We start from the raw sequence: 22,153 nt of genomic DNA, 5'->3' as shown, positions 1-22,153 counted from the left end.
CCTCAGCTTTAGTTAAAATTCTAACTAATTCCTCCACTCTACTCCTCTCGACTTTCTGCTTATGAATTGAGTAACTAAGTGTCTCCCCACGAACTCCTGCCTTGAACGCATCCCAGGAATTATCTGAGGTTGTGCTCCCCCTGTTAATGATCCAGAATTCCCTAATCCAATTGTTCATATAGCTAATGTATCCACTATCTTTAAGAAGGGCTCCCTCGAATGTCCAAATATTTTGTTTAACAGCTGCCCCCACTAAGTAAATAGATAAGATTAAGGGGTTGTGGTCCGAAATAATTAAGGGGAGTTTCACAATTTGGGCTCTAGATAATAGAGAGTTAGAGACCATAAAGTAATCCAATCTTACACTAATTCTGTGTGGGGCTGAAAAAAATGTACTTCCATCCAGCTACGGGTATAGATTGGCCCAGAGATCTATCATTGCATTGTGTTGTGCCATAGCTACTAAAGCACAAAATGATTTCTTCTTTCGCCTAGTGTAACCCTGCCCGGTTTGAATTTCAGAGCCTGAAAGACTATTAATGTTAAAATCCCCACAGCAAATAATAGGCTTGGACCATCTAGATAGTTCTGTATCCAGAAATTCAAATATGTCCGGGTCATCCTCTGTGGAGCCATATATCGAGACCAGAGTAAACTTCTCCCCCTTATATCTGAATTCCACTATGACCCACCTACCCCACTGGTCCTCGATCTTCCTAGTTATCAAGCAATTCCTCCTTTTACCCAGAATAGCTACCCTTCTTGTCTTAGAGCCTTGTTTAGTATGCGCTAATAAAATAAACCCTAGCTGCTCAAGCAAATATCCCTTCCCTCCCTCAACATGCATTTCTTGCAAACATACAAGATCCAACTTCATTGTTTTCAGTAGTGCAGACACCCTAAGCCTTTTCTACGCATCATTCAGCCAGCAAACATTAATTGATGCAATTCGGCAAGACATTAAAATATGACAAATGGTTGTTCTAACTTTCTCGCCGACTTTTCAGTTAAACAAAAAAAGAAAGTGCTGTGCTGTAAGTGCTGTGCGTGCCCCGTCTCCCCCGCCTAACCCCCTTACCCCCTTCTCCCCTTGCCCCTTCCTCCCCAGTTCTCACCCCCCTACGGGTAAATAGGTCAACCATGGCCTATATGTGGTCGCTTTAGATTGCAGCTGTCGCCTCCTCCTCTCTCCCTTACGTACTAAACACCAAAAGGTAAAGAAAAACGGAAAAAAGTGATCCTCCCCTTGAAATTTAACACTGCAAGCTCTGTGCCCTTTATGATGAGACGCTACTACCAGGCCTCTAGAGAGCCATTATTCTCAACTTCCCCCTTCCCTGTACCCCAGCACTTCCACCATGCATTCCTTTACCTTAATCTCTGAAAAAACATTTTCACCTGCCCTTTGGTGATCACTTTCAGCTTGGCTGGGTACAGCAAGTAGGCCTCTGATCCCAGGGCCTGTAGGGGAGCGATAAGCTGTCTTAATCTCCACCTCTGCTCAACCGTAACATGGCAATAATCAGGCCTAGCAAAAAAACTAACATTGCTAAAGGAGCGCTTGGCTTACCGCTTTGCCTTCTCTAGGATCAATTGTCTCAGCAAAAAGTTACCAACAAATATGAGAAAAGCTCTAGGCCTACCCTCTTGAGACCCAGACTGTCCTCTCTTAATTGTAAAGGGAAAGCGATGCACCCTCTGGATTTCTACCTCCCACTGCCACGAAGATAGCTCTGGAAAGGCCCCTTTTAATAAGCTCATGACATATAGCCTGGCATCCTACCCTTCCAGTCCCTCAGGCACCCCCAAAAGTCTGATGTTATTACATCGTTGACAATTTTTGTAGTCTTCAATCTTCCACTGCACGTCCTTTGCCACTTTCTGCTGCTCTTGTTTAAATGTCTGGAAGCTACTGAAATCGTCCTCTAGCTTCCCTGTCCTTTCTTCTACTTGAGTGACCCTCTCAGCTACCTCTTTGTAGAGCTTATTCATCTTTCTTAGGGTATTCTGGATCTTCTTTGCCCCTTGTCTCGCCCTCCGGCTCTCGACCCTGGCCTCACTTTGCATAGATTTGAGGGTACTAAAAATTAAGTCCAATGAGACTCGTTGAGGTGACAGAAGGGGAGTGACCTGACCCCTGATGGAAGCGGGGCACCGTCCGGGTCTTGGTATGTCTGCAAAGTGGCTGAATAGTCCCACAGAAGTTTTTTAGATGGGTCCGAAGGGCTGCCTAGGGGATTGGGTTTCCTCCTAGATCTGCGTTTTTTTTGTCTGCATTTTGGAGCCGTGGAACTGCTCCCCGAGTCAGTAGTCTCTCCTGAGCTCCCCTCATCTGTGTCTAATGATTCCGAGTCTTCATTGACTGAGTAGAAGCGGTCTGGTGAAGCAGCTCCGCCACCAATACCGCTCTCACAATGCCTTGGTAAAGCCAATTCAATTTGCAGAGCTGCCAAAGCCTGAATTGCTCCCCCAGGTAGTTATCACACCACCTCCACCTTGTCCCCCATCTGCCTGCTCTGAGCCTGATGTTTCGCCCTGGGTTTTACCTGTGGGGGGATTGTGCTGATTACTCGGGATGTCCAAACTGCCTCCATCCCAGCGCCCTCTAAGCCTCCATTCCCGCTCTGCTCAGTGAATCTGTCCCCAGCGGCCTTTTCACTCAGATTGCCCCCAGTACCAGTAACATCCGCGGAGGCCTCTGACCCTCTCTCGATACATCGTGCCAGCTTCTGTTTCGCCGCCAGAGCCAGCTCCTGCTCCGGTTGCTTGGTTACCGACGTGCCGGCGTCCACGAGGACGTTCTGCATAACGAGCTCCTTTCCAATACTCCGCACGTTCCCCGCTGCAGCCTCACCGATCTCCACAGGTTTGATTGCAAAACTCTCTGCCACTGTGGGCTGCCGCATTGCACTCTCTCGCAGCTTCAATTCAGATTGTGTGAATCGAGGGGGGACATTATCGTGGGGGGCGCCAGGCATAGGTACTCCTTCATTGCCAGCCCGCGTCTCACCCGTCTTCTTCCCCAAAGTCTTTTTTGTGAGGTTGACATTGTTATTCGCATTGTTGCCTTTCTGGACAGAGCCGGTTGCCGTTTTATGGTCATTCTTATTCTTGTCTATGCTGCTGGTATCCTTCTGTGCTGCCACAACTTTCGCCTCATTACCTTTCGTTGGGCGCGGTGGCATACTGAAAGCTTCTTTGAGGCCAGCGCAATAAAAGCCGTAAACCTTTCCTGGGATTGGAGAATTGCCCTTTTAATAAACTCGCCGGTATGCTGCCTCCAGGATACTATATCCGGCCCGCTGGAAATGCAGCTTAGTTTCCCGTTTTTAGGACCCCAGGGATCCAATCTTATCGCCGTGAGAGGGTCACTTTCCACCCATCGAAAACTGTGGTGGGGAGGAGGAGTGAGATGCGACTACTCACTACAGTCCATCAGTGGCCATCTGGCCCCCGATCCCAGTTATCCATTCTGTCTAATATTGTCTTGACCAGACCTGGGGATCTGAGTGATAAAACTATACAATCTCCAGGTAGGGTCTTAATAGATTTACACACCCACCCAATCCGACGCACCATCTTAAATTCTGAGAATAGCACGTTATTACTTATCCCCTTCCTAACACTCAGAAAGTGCAAGGATTTATCCTTCAACGTTGACCAGTGTCCTGACTCACCGGGCAGCAGTGGGGGAGGACGTTAGCCAATTCCAGGTTATATGGAGTTGCTTCTGGTGGTAAGTGTAGATTGGTATGGGGGCCATGAGGGCCTCTTTGGAATGGAATGGAATGGGAATATATGTAGTGCAAGACTGCCACCCTACGGGTATCCTGGCGCTTGGATCAAAGAGAACACATCAAATAGCAGAGTCAGTTGTCAGGAGTAGGGAAGCTAAGAAGCGTTCCTTGGAAAGAGCCAGGTTTTCAGACTCTTATAACAAATAGCAAATGCCTCTGACACCACAAATTTAACACTTGATGTTAAACAATGTCCTAGTTTATTGACATTGTCAGCAGTTTATATTTTAGCATTTTCATCAAAAATTATTCAATAAAGCACAATTAGGTGTTAGCACATATTTCAAAACATCTCCTTAAATAGACAAACATTCAACATATATCAAAAAGTATAAATAAATTCATTACATAGACATAACATTCGACTGGACAACATTACACAGTACTTTCTATTTGTACACAATAATGAAGGGACTTTTTGTCCTCGTATTTTTACTACTGGGTTACACAAAATCTTCCAAATTTAAGAAAGAAAGAAGGGTCCTACTTTAAATCGTTAACTTAACTCTCTTTGAGGAATTATTGTTTACCACAAAGAAAGAATAAATAAAATCCTGTATTAGGTCGGAGAAATCTTTTAAACTTTTTTTTGGCCGTGATGTAAAATACATCACTCTCTGTATGTCCTATTGGTGTACTAGGTCATAGGGCATCCAGTTCTCCTGGCCTAAGAAATAATAAGCCTACGCGTTTCGACCTTCTATAGGGTGACAGGAAATGGATTTACAAAGGTCTTCATCAGGGCTCACTGTAGTTTATTGTAGGACATCATGCTATACCATATTTTAGTTTTGGGGTCAGGAGTCTTGTGTGCAAATGTTAAAAAAACTAAAATTTAAAAGAATGTGAGAGTCACGTACCCATATGGTGAAGTGGCAGTTTCTCTTGTCTTTACTTATTTCTTTTAACATTACGTCGATCGCTGAGCCCAGCGTCGTGTTGTTTCTATGGGGTAGCCTGCGTAGCAGAATCTTCACCTGAGTTGATCAGGGTTGTACTGGTCGGGCGGAGGGAGATAAAAAAACGGCATGGTTGGTTTCCTTTTAATTTAGGAGCATCATGTTCACAAGCCCGTTTATATATTTGTGTTTAACATTGAGCAGAAAAATATTCAGGGTAAAATGATGAATGATTCCCAAGTCTATGGGGTACTACGGAGGCACTTTGGGGCCAGTGCGCGTGAGGGGTTAGTTGAGGGTGCACCCTGGGGTCATGCTCAGAAAGGTCGTGTTATCTGGCTTTACGGCATGTCATACCTTCTGTTGGTTGTAGGCTGGCCTGCTGTGTGTGAGTTATGTTCCCCGGCGGCTGTTGGAAGGCATCTTTTCGTTGCACGGCGTTACTTCGGTGCTGGGCTCGTCTGTATCCTGGTTACAACACGGGCCCCGGTCATTGGTTGTTTAAAGTCTTGGGTTTCCGCCTCTGTTTTTCTTATTGGTCGGCCTCCCAGGGGGTGTGGGAGCCGATTTCATGTTAGTTGTACGCCGCGTTGCTATGGGGCCTGACGCTTACCGCGTCTCCGGGTCCTTTATAAACATACATAGTTCTATCTCGTCGATGGATTAGCATCGCATATTCTTTATGTGGAATGCAGGCATTATTTTATATATCCGACATGTCTTATATTGTTAAACTCTGAGTTTGGAGAGGGCACGGGCTCGTCTGTTTCCTGGTTACAACACGAGCCCCGGTCATTGGTTGTTTGAATTCTTGGGTTTCCGCCTCTGTTTTTCTAATGGGTCGGCCTCCCGGGGAGTGTGGGAGCCGACTTCCTATTGGTTGAACACCGCGTTGCTATGGTGCCTGACGCTTACCGCGTCTCCGGGTTATTTATAAACACACATTGTTCTATCTCGTCGATGGGTTGGCATCGCATGTTCTTTATGTGGAATGCAGGCATTATTTTATATATCCGACATGTCTTATATTGCTGAACTCTGAGTTTGGAGAGGGCATCACATTCCTGAAGTTATAGGGTGACCTGATGGGAGAGATGTCATGTTCGATCGGATGTGCATGTGGGCGGGCCATTTTATTTTTGATATGGTCCGGTTGATGATGATGGCCTTTGGGTGTGTCATGTGCCGAACGTTAGGCTTGCCATTTCTCAGACTCTTCCTGAACCCGATCAGTGAGCTTTCCTGCCTAAGAGTCAGAGGCCAGATATGTGAGGCAAGTACTCTGAAGGCTCTACCCCTCTCTTAAACCTGGTTGTTGTAATCAAATTGGTATTTGACGATGGGAGCTGCCTCCTTGGGTTATACCAAATGAACAGTTCTTGCAAGGGAATAGGACCCTGTCCATGTGCTGCCATATATACAATACAGAGTGATTTAAAAGAAAATTGTCTCCTTGATGGGTAGCCAGTGAAGGTCTCTTAGCGCCTGTGTCGTAGAGGGCCCACGTTGTCTATTCAGCGCCAGCTTTGCTGCCATTGCCTGTACTCTCTGCAGCCCCTGCACAATATATTGTGGTACTCCCAGATACAGAGAGCTGCAATAGTCCAACCTGCTCAGTATTACACTTCTCACTACAAGGGGTCAAGTGTCTTCTGGGAGTAGGGGGAGGATCTTTTGCAATACTTGTAGCAAAGAAAGGCACACACTGGCAGTTTTGTTGGCTTGTATATCCATTTGGAGATTTTCATCAACCATAACTCCCAGGTTGCGTACCACTTTAGCTGGAGGGTCAGGGGTCAGTCCTTCCAGTGTGCTTGTAAACCGGGATCTCTCACCTTGGGTACGACTAGACTTATCAATGCAGGCAGTACCTGAGGCATGTGTGTTCTGGTCCTGCTTAGTGGTCAAACTTTTTGTCCGTTGTGCAATCTCAGTGCCATTTGGCAAAGTTCATGCTACCCCTGGGAGTTGTGAACCATCTCAATGTTTTAGAGGGGATCGGGATGGTGCACAACCCCTCTCTCAACAATACTCTTAGATGAATCATTATGGGGGCATAACATCTATTCTCTTTTCAGAGTGATCAAGCAAAGATTGAGAGGAACTATTACTTGGTTTCTAGCTTTTCAAGATTAATTAGTCTTGCCTCAATTTCAATTAACTTTTGCAATATTGGTTCTTATAAAGCTGAAACTGATAGCTCTACTTTTTTCCAAAAGTCTTCCCCCGCTTGTGATGATAAAACTCCTTTAGGTGCCACTTCTTTTAAGGATGGAACAGGCCCCAGATTACACTCTTTATCAGCTGGTTTACTCCTACGCCCCAACGGTTTAGGTAAAAGGTAGTTTTGTTTAATAGAGACCTGTCCTTTCCTTTTCTTGGCCGGTGGTACCTGGCTGTTTCCATGAGTAGATTTTGCTTTCTGACCCCGTGTCACTACATTTGGCACAATAGATTTTACAGATTTGACAATAACATCAATAATGTCAGAAGCATTGGATACATTAGAGGCATTAATAATTTCTAAATCTGAAACTGTTGCGTGTGACGTGCTGGTATGTATTACTTCTGGGTTAAATTGTAGCACATAGACAGCAGAAGCATGACGATTCTGAGGGTTTTGGGTTCCAGGGACAGCCTGTGCTCAGTGAGCTTTATTTCATGAATGTGTGCAGACTCAGCCCTAAGTAAAAAAGCGTCCAGGGTCCCCATGACCCCTTGTCTATTTCCACATTTGGGCCTGCTCATTTTCAACCCCCTTCAGTCTACAGACAGTGATAATGTTAATGTTAATATCCATGCTAGTTATAACTATGAATCAGTACCTTAACTAGACACTACCAGGTTGCTCTAGGTCCGTAGCTTTCAATAGTGTGGCCCAGCCCCACCTCCTTCGGCCTCTGACGGGCGCAGACGGGCCCGTTTTGGCCCAGTTTTCACCTGCGTCTTCACCCCACACGTTCCACGATGCGTGACTGACTCTGTGCTCAAGTAGGGCCGGGCAAAAGTGCAGCCTGCTCTCCGGCAGCCCAAGCAGGGGCTAACAATAAAGTGCAAAGTGCGTTGTTCCTCCGGTGCAGAGAGGTAAATCAAATTAATTGCATTCATATTGCCTACCTGGGACGAATTGAAAATGCTGTCTACAATGTGGCGATGGTCAGAAGTGATGAAAATATTTCTTTTTCCAGAGTTGAAGATATCGAAATCAGGAAAAAACTACTGAATTTACTAGAGCAACCACATCAACTAAGAGTTGTTGGACTGCTAAGGTCCTGAGACCAAATTATGGAGACACCTGCCATCTTGCCACTGCTTACCAGCAGTATCTCGGTTTTCTTGGCATTCATTTTGAGAAAGATTTTGTGCAACTAAAATGAGATAGGAAACAGATTATCACCTAAAGGACAAGGGCTATTTTATCGTTCTGAATGTGGCACAGCAAGATTTGTGCAATACCCACAAAACATTGCATGTGGCCAATTGAGCGAATAAGGAACTGAGGCTGGATGTAATATGGAATGCAGAGTGAAAGTATAAATGCTTGGGAAACATTGCATGTGATTGGGCAGAACTAAGGCAAAATACTGAAGGTGGAAGATCTGAGAGTAATTTGGTAGGTTGTAATTTGGTAGTTAGGGACACAACCACTGAAATGAATGCCAGTAGGGACCTAGTGATAGATGACTGTGTAATGGTCAATTGTGCCAAATGATGCAATCAAGTCCAACTAAGAAAGGTCTTCAGCATTGCTTGGGTCAAACATAAGCCTCATGTTTTAAAGGGAAGCACCAGGGTGGAATCTGTGTCTTTGATGGAGAAGTGTGGCTCACTGGTTAGAGCAGGCAGACCCTGAAGCAGAGGTCAGACCCGGGACCAGGGTTCAATTCCCAACGCGGCAGGGTCTTGAGCTCAAATGTCCACGGACTCGATAATTCTCGCTTCGGTGCCTGACCTAATCACGGGTTCACACTCTGCAACTCTGGGCATTAAGCTTGCTTAATCTCCACAACGGCCCCCGCGGCGGGATGCCTGGCTTTCACCTTGGGGATGCCCTGTAGGGGCTATCTCACAGGGAAAAGCCAGGACGGGTTCCCAAGGCAAGCGCTTAGAGACCCCTGGGTGATAAGCGCTATATAAATCCAATATACAATACAATGCAATGCAATACAATACAAAACCACCTTGCTCCAAATCCAGGAAGTTTGTGGACTTAAGATGGTAGCTCAACCACTGGGAGATTAACCCAACTACTGGTTTTCAAAAACAACTGTAAGGAAATAGTTAAAATCAGAGGATCCATTGTACCTTGATGAGGTTTTCTTATGGCAGTGAGATAACCACTGCTTTCTTTACAACAATTGGCATGAGACTTGATGTGAAAGGAGGTTTAGAGTGCAGGTGTTCATCAGGACCTAGCTCAGATCAATGGCCTGGATGTGAAGGACATACCATGGGTATGGCCCTCAAAGACCTTCATTCAAGAGAAGCACAGACAATATATGCTTGCTAGTGACAGAGGGTTAGTTTGGGACTGATTGGCTGGGATGTACATGGTGATAATATGGGCCTCATTACCATGAGACACGGAAAGCAAGTCTCATTGCAGGTTTCACTTGCGACCGTGCATTACGATGCAGGAGGTCAATAGTGAAACTGACGGTCATTTCGGCTGCATCACGATGGGTGCAAGGAGCCTGTTGGCCAATCGGAGGCCTGCTCATAATCCCTTTGGACGGTCTTTACACCATAGGGATTATTGTGCTGGATTCCGCCACGCTTTCCATGTTGTGCTTTACGACATGGAAAGCCTTTTGGAAAGTGTCATTGGGTGTCACTTAACTTTGCAGCCTCCAGTTGGGGGCCAAGGGGGCACCTATGGTGCCACCTAATATTCCCTGCACTGTATGGCAGGCACCTTGATGTGCCTGCCATGCGGTGCAGGGATGAACAGATTTTCCTATTTGCCATCTCCCATTTCTCTATGGGAGCTTTTGCTATGGTTGGTTTACGGCTGCAGCACAAGCTCCCATAGAGAAATGGGAGTATGCGACTGCACCATGTGCGGTCGCATTGTAATGCTGATCGGAGGTCGGTTGCTCCAGATTCCGCAACTGTGTCCGATATAGTAATAAAACCCAGTATGTGAAAGTGGAATGCAGATTTCAATGCAAATATTTTTTCACTAATATCAGATTTGATTTTCAACAAGAATATCATTATCAGGGAGTTCCTCTTACTAACCATGGAACAAAGCCTTCCTCAAAATCATTCAATTGACACTTCAAATTTCCTTTTCAGTTCTGCCTATTTTGTTTTTAAAAGTGTCCTCTCTCCACACTTGAGCATTGGCTCCCAAGTCACAAAATTTAGCAAAGGTATGCATGCAGTGAGCAGCCCATTCAACCGCAGAGGCTCCGTAATTCTAACTTATGCTCTGAATAGGTAATAGGTCGCACAGTATGTAGCCGTTTGGCCCCAAACACAACGGTGTAGAGATTTCTTTTATTTTGTTTAGCTTAGGGCCAGACAATATATGTTTCATTTAAAACGTGCACCAGTTTTTTCAAATAAAGCGACTATTTATTACATTAGGGTGTTCCCCACATGCTATGCTCTATTAGTCAATTAAGTAATTGTTATCTTCAACCACCTAGGTCTATTAATTGCACCACATTTCTTTTTCAACATAATGCGATTCTTCTGTGAGGTCTCTACATCTCTCAACATTCTTTCCCACAAAAAATATTTCTTTCATAATAAGACAATGTGCGCAGATGGGAATAGAAAGAACTATTGTTCTAAAATGAAAGGTTATTCATTACTTTGAAAGGTCCCTGGATGTCCCTTGCCTTTTTATTGCCAGAAGAAATATGACTTTAATACACAAGTCAGTGATTCCATGAAACCTATTGTATTTTATTTGTTTTTGGATGACCCTCAGTTGATCGGAGGACTTCATTTTAGCAAAGATGCGTCTTACTTATGGGGCTCATTGGTGTACATGAGTCCACACACAGTACACAGACGCCTGCAGGGATCAAACGTAAGATGCAGACTGATCTCCTGTAGGCCTTTCATGCAAAATATCCACATAACATGTATTTGTAAAGTGCACGTTCACCCAAGAGTATGTTGGCGCTGAATAACAGATGTTTTTTGTTACACAACTCAAATCAAACAGAATGATTCCCTTGGGTCGTGTACAGGAGAAGCTTGGAATTAGCTATAACCACAATCAGATATAAACACACTAACTAAAGAAATTGATCAAAAATGAAGTTACATAACAATTTATTGAAACAATAAAAAGACAATTTACAATTACACTGGAAAAAATGTTAAAAAACAATTAAAATACTATATAATTTTGTGACCAGCACAAAAATGAAGGACAGACAAAACTCAATTGTAAAACATACAAATTAGAGATTACAAAGCGTACATTCACAATTAAAATTTCAACGACCCCTGGTTTTATAACCTTACAATCTTATATACACCGGGGGGGGAAAAGATGAATTGTACAGAAAATTGCGTCGACGCGTTTCGGTGGTTTGCGTATTATTATGTGCCACCTTTATCAAGACTATTGATTTGTTGTCTGTCGTGTTACTGGATCCTTATGGTTGTCCTGTTTGGTGGGATTCCTTATTATGTAGGAGATAAAAATTCTTTCAGGATGTGAGGAGATATTCTTATTGGGCGGTAACTATCTGGAGGTTACTAATGATTCTCCTATCCGATAAGGATTAGAAAACTTTTCAAAGTCTGTAAATCTTCAGACACTTCTATGTCACTACTCTTTAGTTGTTCTTGAATTGTAGCGGGGATGAATATCAAGATCAATGGCGGTTGGCTTCAATGACCAGAACGAGTCTCTCTATAATGGTCAAAAAGAGATCTCGCAGTAGAAGGAATAAAAGAGGCGCGGTGAGCTGCCTTTACTTTTGTGAGCGTTGGGGTAGTTTCTTAAAAAATGGTATAATCGTATCCCCTGCTACAGCAAAAGCGTCTGTTCGTATCGGGTCTTCGTTTTCAAATGAATGAGTTTTCAAACGATGCTCAACGCTCACAAAAGTAAAGGCAGCTCACCGCGCCTCTTTTATTCCTTCTACTGCGAGATCTCTTTTTGACCATTATAGAGAGACTCGTTCTGGTCATTGAAGCCAACCGCCATTGATCTTGATATTCATCCCCGCTACAATTCAAGAACAACTAAAGAGTAGTGACATAGAAGTGTCTGAAGATTTACAGACTTTGAAAAGTTTTCTAATCCTTATCGGATAGGAGAATCATTAGTAACCTCCAGATAGTTACCGCCCAATAAGAATATCTCCTCACATCCTGAAAGAATTTTTATCTCCTACATAATAAGGAATCCCACCAAACAGGACAACCATAAGGATCCAGTAACACGACAGACAACAAATCAATAGTCTTGATAAAGGTGGCACATAATAATACGCAAACCACCGAAACGCGTCGACGCAATTTTCTGTACAATTCATCTTTTCCCCCCCGGTGTATATAAGATTGTAAGGTTATAAAACCAGGGGTCGTTGAAATTTTAATTGTGAATGTACGCTTTGTAATCTCTAATTTGTATGTTTTACAATTGAGTTTTGTCTGTCCTTCATTTTTGTGCTGGTCACAAAATTATATAGTATTTTAATTGTTTTTTAACATTTTTTCCAGTGTAATTGTAAATTGTCTTTTTATTGTTTCAATAAATTGTTATGTAACTTCATTTTTGATCAATTTCTTTAGTTAGTGTGTTTATATCTGATTGTGGTTATAGCTAATTCCAAGCTTCTCCTGTACACGACCCAAGGGAATCATTCTGTTTGATTTAGGTTTAACACCCCAATTCCCTTGTTGACTTCAAGGGGTTCCTCTCTCTTTTCATAATTTTGTTACACAACTCAATTAAACTCATGTTATCGACCTCAGAAGGCTGAAAGGTTGAGTTGACCAGCCGGGATTTGAATCCGTGATTATGAGGTCGAACACAGGCACGACAGTGGGCGCTTTAGTCCACTATTCACCAGACCCGACTTAGACATCATTTATTGCTAACAGTTGAGTTCTCATTTTTAACTGCTCTGTTATAATAATGCTTGATGGAGGAAAACAAAGTCCATTGAGGAGAAACAGTTCTCCCTCAATTGGACCCAATTTAGGAGAGGAGAGAAGATGCATTCAAAATAGTTAAGTTTTAATCTGCTTCTAAGGGGTCATTGTATTCATGGATTGGAATTTTTTTCACGATCCCTCCTGGGACAAAAAAACCCTAAAGGACATTGCCCTTGCATTACCCTTGTGCCATGCAAGACGACACAAGAGCTTAAGTGAGATTTTCTAAGCAACGCAAAGTCACCTTACATGGCTCTGCAAGGCTTAGCAAATCCAGAATAACACAAGGTATTGCAAATTACTGTCTTGCGTTACTCTGCATTATGAAGGTATTCCATGGGTGGAGCATGGACCTTCCCGTGCATCCAGCAATGAAATGTTGGTGCATTCACAGATCTACAAATACTTGTAAATGTGGGAATGCGTCAAAATGGTACATCTTCCCAATAGAAGACTAACAAGCAGAAATATCTTAATTTCTCCTAATTATTTCCATTTTCTATGTGGGATGCATTCTGCAGCACACGGAGAAAGAGTAAAATGCCCCAAAGATTTGTTTTTGTGAAGCGGGGTGTCCCCTTCCTGCACAAACACAATCGTGCCTATAACACAGGCACCCTTGTGCTGCACTGGGCTGCACACATTGCATCAGTGCAAGGAGAGAGCAGTAATGCTCCATATCTTTGTAAAAATTGAACATTTCTGCACTCACTCTTTCACACAACTCAGTACTGCAAAAAATGGACACAACATATTTCTTAAGGTTAGAGGAGGACGTAAAGGCGGAGAAAGCTAGTGAGGGATCAGGTCAAATTATGAATCCAGTGACTCTTTCTGCCCACTGCTTTTACTTGAGAAGTTTTTCCCTGAGAACTAATTTCTTTACAATATTTATTGTGTCTTTTTCCACATGATTCAATTTGATAAAAAAAGAAACAAAGCAAAAGAAAAATGTTTCTTCGTAGAGCCACTTACAGAGGTGAAAATGGATCTTTTTCTTTCTTCTCTATATTTTCCTGTTGTGGCTCAGATCCCAGATACCTCTGACTTAACTGCTGTTCGTAGTCCCCTCTCTTCAGAACTGTCTGTACACAGGGCACACAGCGGGGTCCAGGTGAAAGGTGGGATCTAAGGCCGGTTTTTTATCAAGATTCATGGATATGGTGTATCCTGTTAGCTTATTGTTTCACATCCACAAATAGTTATATTGAAGCTGTGCGCAAAAGTGATCAGCTACCTGCTACAGGTCACTAATCGCCCGATGACAACTCCAGCAAGCAAGCTTTTTATGTAAAACACTTGTCCCTAAAAATGCGTGAATGACTGTGCTATGGGTGAACCTTATGCGATTTTTCATTTTTTGTAAATAAACCCTATTGGAAAAAGTTTGAGTAGTTCCGCATCTTCATCCCTGAGGTGTATGTGTAGTCTCCATGCCGCCACCTGGCCCTAATTTTTAGTGTAACACACAGTTACAAAACTATGGGGCATATTACCAACCTACAGCGATATTTCTCACTAAGTAGGCTCAGAGGTGATAATATTATCGCCGCTGTTCACCTGTTTTTATCTCAGAGATAACTTGCTATTAGCAAGGTATATCTCTAAAACGATAAAAAGCAGGCGAAATACGTGAATATCGCTGTAAATACAGCGATATTCACACATTATCGTGACAATGCTCTTAGCCATGTTATCCACCTTCCATTGGATAACATGGCTAAGAACTGCTCTAAGCAGGCGTTAGCTGTTGGAGATATTCGCGCTTAGCATGAATATTTCCAAAACTAAGCCATTGTTGGTAATAGGAGATAGCGATATTAGCGACTGTTTCCAGTCGCTAAAATCTTGGCATGCCCACTTTGCATGTCATTAGTGATAATTATCGCTGACATGCAAAGCGGGCCTCAAGATGATCGCTATCGCCTACTAGCTGTCGCTAACTGGTGTTAGCGACAGCTTGGTAATTGGGCGATCAAATTATCGCCGCTTTAACGGGAAAAAGTCCTGATAAAGCGGCGATAATGGCACTTGGTAATATGCCCCTATATGTGTTACTTCATATTTTATGATGGTTTCCGCAACACTCATTTTTAAGTCACATCAGACGATCAACATCAAGTGGTCCACATATATATGAAGAGTTGATGCATTTCGAAATGCCTGATGAAAGACCATGTCACCTTAATTTGTAGTGTGTTAAATTCTAAAATGTTAAAGGCTGTTTCAGCACGTGAATCTGTGTACTACTGAACTTTCCAGGTGGTGGAAGGTGACATTCATTCCAAAACTTGGCCTCTTAATCAAGGTGTGCCTCAGGGCTCCTCCCTGAGCCCCACGCTTTTTAACGTTTATATGCAACCATTGGCGGAGGTCGTTCACCCTTTTGGTTTTGAAATCGTGACCTACGCTGATGACACTCAGCTCGTGCTGGCCCTGAATCAGCCAGGTCACACCCCGCCGAACTTGAACAGTTGCCTAGTAGCAGTCACAGAATGGATGGCCTCTTCCCATTTAAAACTTAATGGGGACAATACTGAACTGGGGAACACAGCTGACCCCAGATCAACTCTACATTGGCCACTCTGTATGGGCCCCCCCCAGAACCAAAAAAGCAAATTAAAAGCTTGGGAATGTGGCTGGATAATACTCTTACTTTTAACCAGCAAGCTACAATACTCTCCACCACCTGCTTCGGGCTGATGCGTATGCTGCGGAAAATTCTACTACTTCTCCCTTTTCAGGCCCGCAGGATAATGGTCCAGGCCATCATCCTGTCCCGCCTCGATTATGGGAATGCCCTATATCTGGGTGCACCGATCAGCACACTCAAAAAGCTGCAAGTCACCCAGAACGCAGCAGCACGTCTACTGCTAGGCCTGCCCCGTAGTCACTCGGGCACCGCTGCCCTGAGAAATTTACACTGGTTGCCCATCCAAGCCAGAGTAAAATTCAAGGCGATGTGCATAATGCATAAGGCCATGTGGAAAAAACGCCCCCGTAATGATCTGTTCCTTAGCCACACCTTACTATCCTCAAAGATCATTGCGTTCAAGCACGGCCTTTTTGGCAACAACACGCAAAATCAAACGGGCCAGGTGGGGCGGACGCTCCTTCTCCCTGAATGCGGCTGTGACTTGGAACTCTTTACCTTCCACGCTCGGGAATGAGACCAATCTTTTAAAATTCCGCAAAACCCTTAAAACTTTTCTTTTTTCCAAATAAATCAGTAGACTCCCAGAAGTAAGCAATTATAGCGCTACGAGGCCTTCGGGTAGTAATGCGCTTTACAAAACTCATTTTCATTTCATTTCATTTCATTTCTATTCAGGCACGTACCCTTTCAAATTAAGGCATGGATGGCTGTTTTTAGTTTGCAATAGGTGGAAAATACATTTTCTCTAAGAGGCATTTCTGTGAACCACTCCGTGCAAATGGCATACAGTGTACTATAGGGGCACACATACTGGGAATTGTTGGTTCACACATGAAATGTGGGCCGTCTAAGCTGCAGCTTTCCAGGCAGTCTGAAAGCAGACAAACAGAATGGTGCTGACATAAGGCTCTCATTTGATTGATTGGAAGAATGGCCTATCATACAGCAGGAACAACATGGTGTTTTTGAAATGTTGACTAGTCTCTTTTTCAGTCTATGGGAACAGGTGCCTGCGTGAGGACCAATCCGATTTGATCTTTGCAGTTAATCAGAATAGCTGTGAGTAGTTCCACCTGATTCAAATGAGCGAACACCAGCGGTTTTCTGTATTTGGGACCAAATCTGCAGCTTTCTTATAATCTGGTCATAAAGCAGCAATTGAAATTTGATAAAGTGAACTTTTCTGCGTAATGTTCCATCATGACAGCAAGTGTGGGGTCCAGCAAGGAAAACATTCCTATGGGGGTTAAAATGAAAAATGTTAAATGTTCATCTCCCCAATAATTTTGCCCTCTCTTGAATAATGCACAAGGAATTTCAAGTAAAGAAGCTGAGCTGAACGACTTGTCTGTCAAACTTTGTGAATATTTGTCAAACTGCACCAGTTTTGTTACTAGAGAAGTGTGGCTCAATGGTTAGAGTGGCAGACCCTGATGCAGAGGTCTGGCCCGGGACCAGGGTTCAAATCCCTGCCTCAGTGGGTCTTGGACTCAAAATTCTACGGACCTGATAAATCTCGCCTCGGTGCCTATTCCAATAATGGAGTCCCACTCTGCAACTCTGGGCAATAGCTTGCTTAATCTCTACAACGGCCCCCCACAACACTAAGGATGCCTGGCTTTCACCTTGGGGGTGCCCAGGAGTGGACGCCTCACAGGGAAAGTCAGGATGGGTTCCACAGCGGTATTCGTACAAGCGCCTTGAGACCCTTGCGGGTGAGTAGTGCGCTATACAAGTATCAATTTACATTTTACATTTACTGATCCAGGATTGATATGGACCTCTACTATATCTACAGAGATGCTGTCTTAGATTCTATAACATCCATTATAGACTTAAGAAAATGTCAGTGGAAAGTTCCAGTTATTTATACAGATCAGATGTAATGTGACTAGTGATGTCAACAATTATGTAATTTGTCATGTCATTGTTGGCTTTAAGCATGAGGCATGATCAGTGCATCGGGAGCGTTCATGGTTGCGTGTCTCACCATAACTGACGTATTTCAGATATGTCCTATGAACTCTGCTTTCAGGTAATACACTTAGGATCAGTGATTACCAACACTTTCTCTACAGCTCAATGGACATGTTTGCTGGCTGTGTCCAGAACATTCTAAATACACTTTGTGGCTTTCAGCCAGAAGTGCATTGAGTGCCCTAACCTATAGATCATGGGGTGGCAGAACCAAAAAGTAATGTGGAGCATAAATAAGCCATATCAACTGTCACTTAGTTGATTGTTAATGTGAATTGTGCTATATGTAAAGTCATAGCAATTTATACCACAATATGTGTGACAAAGAAACTTGAATGATGTCATCAGTTTAAATAGCTGCTCCCACCGGGTGGGAGCAATGCCGGTTCCTGCACCATGCACCGCTGGTGCTGGGGCTCTGCCTGCTGTCCCCAAATTTTTTGAGTGTGAGTGGGATAGAGTAAAACTGGAGTGAGTGTGGTTGAGATTGCCAATGAGAGAGAAAGTGAGTGAGAATCTGAGCTCAAGATTGTTTGAATAGTAGAAAGTGAGCATGAGGGAGTGAGTGAAAGAGTATGAGTGTGTTAGCATGAGTGATTGATAGGAGATTGTGAGACAGAGTGAAAGTGAGTCAAGGGTAGCCTAACAATGGAGCAGAAGGCGCAGTTGCATAAAAGCCCAGAGTCAGTGAGCATGTGTAAGTGCGCTTTTGGCAGGTGGGCACCCACTGTTAAATAATCAACCCCCGGGTCCAAAGTAGGCTCCCTCTCCTTTAAAAAAAAGGTTCCCCAGGTGGGTCAGTTGAAGCTCCACTTATGTAAAGGGCAAATCATCCTAAATTCTTGTGCTTGGCAAGTGTGTTTTCTCTACAATTGCACATTGAAAAAGTATCTGAAAACCTTGATGAAGGGGAACGCATCGTTGATTTTCTTGAGCACAATCTCCTCTGAAGTCACTGTCCAAGATGAGTGGTTTTTTTCTTATCATCTCCTGATCTGAGAGCAAAGTCCATGGTTCCCCCTTTTAATTGCTGCTGGGAATGCAAAAGGCTCCAAATAAACAACAACCTCATCCGGTTTGTCCCTGCCTCTTCCATGTTAGTTGTATGCAACAATTTTGCTGCCATTTCGCAGGCTGATGTACAGCTCAACATATCGAAAGGACCCAACCAGGTTTCTCACTGATTTGATAGAGCATTCTAAATGCAGAGGAGTATGAGGACATCTCCACCAAACCAAGGAGCACGTATTCCATATAATTAAGTAATGTCCGCCCTTATTTGGGGAAATTCAACTCTTTGTCTGGATTCTCAACGTCTTCTCTATATGATGATTCATTTTTCCACTTATTTCTGTATGAAGATGCTTGATGAACAATCAAATTGCCAAAATTACATGTACACAAGGTCATTGGAGACATTACCTTGTGGTCCTTTATGCACCTGTAGTTTAGAATATGCCCTAGATATTCACCCAATGATGTAGCACTTACTAATTAACCAGTACGAAGTACTTCAGTTGGGTAGACATTTTGGGCAAAACTATGGACTCTTCTTTGATCAATACACAGGTGAGGTTCCATTCTAGGTTTGATGCTCATGTCACAGAAATTAAACCCCAAAGGGAAGCATTTACGGATATAAACATAGCAGGTGGCCTAGTTGAATCCCCACTTCTGTAAAGGACAAGGAATCTTGACTTCTTGCGCTAGGTCAAGGCAAAACATAAGTGTTTTCTTTACATTTCTCATTGTAAAATGATCTGGAATCCTTGATGGAGGTAAAAACATCACTGGTTTATTGGAGTGCAATCTCTTCTGTAGTGACTATCCAAGACAAATGGGTACTTCCTTGTTGTCTCCTCATCTGACAGCAGAGTCCATGGTTCTCCCTTTTAATTACTGCTGAGTATGCAAATGTGCAAAGTCACCTACAAGCTCTGCCTGTTTGGCCTCACCCCTTCCAATTTAATAGTCTGAAACAATGTTCCTGCCTTTTTCCAGGCTGATGGACTACTCAACTTACCATGTGATTCGAGTGCATTTCCCACATATTTTGATGGCAAGTTCTTGATGTAGAGTATAAGGACGTCTCCACCAAAAAAAGAAACACTTCCTCTATTTAAGAGCAAGTACCCTTTTTTGGTGGAGATTCAACTCTTTGGGGCAGATTTATGAGTCTGTTGCGCCTCTTTGCGCTGCAATTGCGTCACTTTTTTTGACGCGACTATGGCGCAAACAATGCACCCTATTTACAACGTGACACATCTAGGAGATACGTCACGTTGTAAAGCACTGCGCCATAAGGAGGCGTTCCTGCGCAGGGGGGGCGTTCCTGCGCAGGGGGGGCGTTCCTGCGCAGGAACGCCTCCTGAAAGTGGCTGAGTGAAATCTATGAGATTTCACTCAGTCACTTTCTGGCCAATGCTGCGTCAAAACCCTGCACCTGCTTGAAGCAGGCGTAGGTCTTGATGCAGCATTAGTTGAATGGGGCACCCCCGAGCCTTGCTGGAGCTGCGTCGCGCTTGCGACGCAACTCCAGCAATGCGCCATATTTCCGGCACAGATGCATCACGCATCTGTGCCGTTTTTGCACCATGGTGCGCCGCATTATAAATGCGGCGCACCATGGGTGGCGTAGCTGTGGCGCACTGTGGCGCACGTTAACTGGCGCATCCCTCGGGATGCGCCAGTTAACATAAATCTGCCCCTAAGTCTCTAGTTTCGTCATCTTCTCTATATGAGTATATATTTTGTCACAGATTTCTGTATGAAGATGCTTGAGGAACAATCACATTGCTAATACTGAATGTACACAAGGTCACTGGAGACATTACCTCAGGCCCTTTACACAGCTGTAGTGTAGAGTAAGCAGTACAGAAAACCAAAGGTTATAGGAACGTTATCATTAGGTTAGATAAAAAGATCTGTTTTTGTTTAAAATAACATTCATAATTCACTGAAAAAACAAAGGGTAAAGTTACGTTATAGTTAGGTGAATATAATTATGTTTTAGTTCATTCAGAAATGGTGAATAGCAAAACAGTGGAGAACCAGTTCCTAGGTGTAGGAGTAAATATACACATTTTAATTTACTTTTGTGAATCAGGCCCTCAGCATCTTCCCTTATGAAATAATTATTGTTCAAACAACACTGAATCTGAAATTATCTGTCTTTTTTTATTTTCATCTGTACATGCTGTGTTAACAATTTCTGTCCATTTATAACATGCAGGGAAATTAGTCTCTGAACTCATTCTGAATTTTCCTGGGCATTTTTTTGCAATCGACCTTTTGTTGTCTACTCTTTGCTCCCTCTTCCCATTGCCTTCCTTGGTCCATATTTATTGCAATGAGCAAAAACTCATTAGCTTTGGATGAAGAGTTTTTTCCACAAGGTCTGCAACAATCTTTCTGTTTGCAAAATTGTCTGGGTCAGCAAATAATAATTACCAACTAGAATATCCCAGGAGCTGCATTTTCAAAGGCTTTGCAGTGGTTACGCGTTACTTTTATAAAGCAAGCCTGGCATAAAATCTTTTTCAGGATTTGCAGACCAACGCAAATTGGTATTTACAATGGTTTGTAATTAGAAGTGACCCAAACGAGTGACAAGTATTGCTTTTCATCAAGGGTGACTTCTATGTGTGGTCCATGGGCGCTCCTGTGCATCCTCTCATGGTTTTTGACGCAAACCCCTATCTACTAACAATAGTAGATAGGGTTTTGAGCCAAACGCTAATGCCACTTGAAAGCAGGAATTAAAAAAAGAGAAATGCTTTTATTTCTCCTAATGTTTCCTACTTTACATGTGAGCTACACCATGCAGCACACATCCAAAGTGGGAAACTTAAAGTTAGCTGTTAGAACTGGCTATTTCTGGTTGGCTAAGGCTTACGCCAAAACCAGGCAGAAACCGTCATTCTAGTCAGGGCAAGGGAGTCACACGCCAAGATAACCCCTGCTCACCCCCTTGGTAGCTTGGCACGAGCAGACAGGCTTATCACGGAGGCAATGTGTAAAGCATTTGCGCACGCATACAACAGCAACAACATCCTAGGCACACCACAAAAGGAACTCCACACAAGGTTATATAAAAATAACTTTTGTATTGTCAAAACACATCAGATAGTAATCACACAATATACATTGTGCCACCTGGCACGGGCAATATTCACAAGGGAATTTTTACACCAGGAGACACTTAGTAGAAATAGCACTTCTAGAACTTAGAATAAGTATAGCACAAAATAACAATTATAGGTCACCACCAGTAACCACTGGTAACAGGTAGGTACACACTACGCAATACTAATAACCATAGGCCTAGATCACGCATGGACACATATACTCTCTAGTATACACTATACTAGGCAAAACACAACCACCTAAGAATAAAATACATTTAGGGGTATAGGTCAGAAGCATTACACATGATGCATAGAAACATTCAGAGGTGTAGGTAAGACACATAATGCATAAAACACATTCAGGGGTGTCACAGGCATAATAGCATAGCACATTAGGCATAACTCACATTTGGGCCTAACCGGTAAAAATACAGTAGGCAATCTCCTCACTAGTCTAAACACATTAGACTCTCCTCTTAAGCATAACTCACATTTAGGGGCGTGACTCACAGTGAAGTAAACTCCTACTAACATAAACCTACACAGGTAAAGTAACCTCACAAT

This window comes from Lissotriton vulgaris, chromosome 10 (genome assembly GCF_964263255.1).
Source record: "Lissotriton vulgaris chromosome 10, aLisVul1.2, whole genome shotgun sequence".
NCBI classification, from domain to species: Eukaryota; Metazoa; Chordata; class Amphibia; order Caudata; family Salamandridae; genus Lissotriton; species Lissotriton vulgaris.
This window is presented reverse-complemented; position numbering follows the sequence as displayed.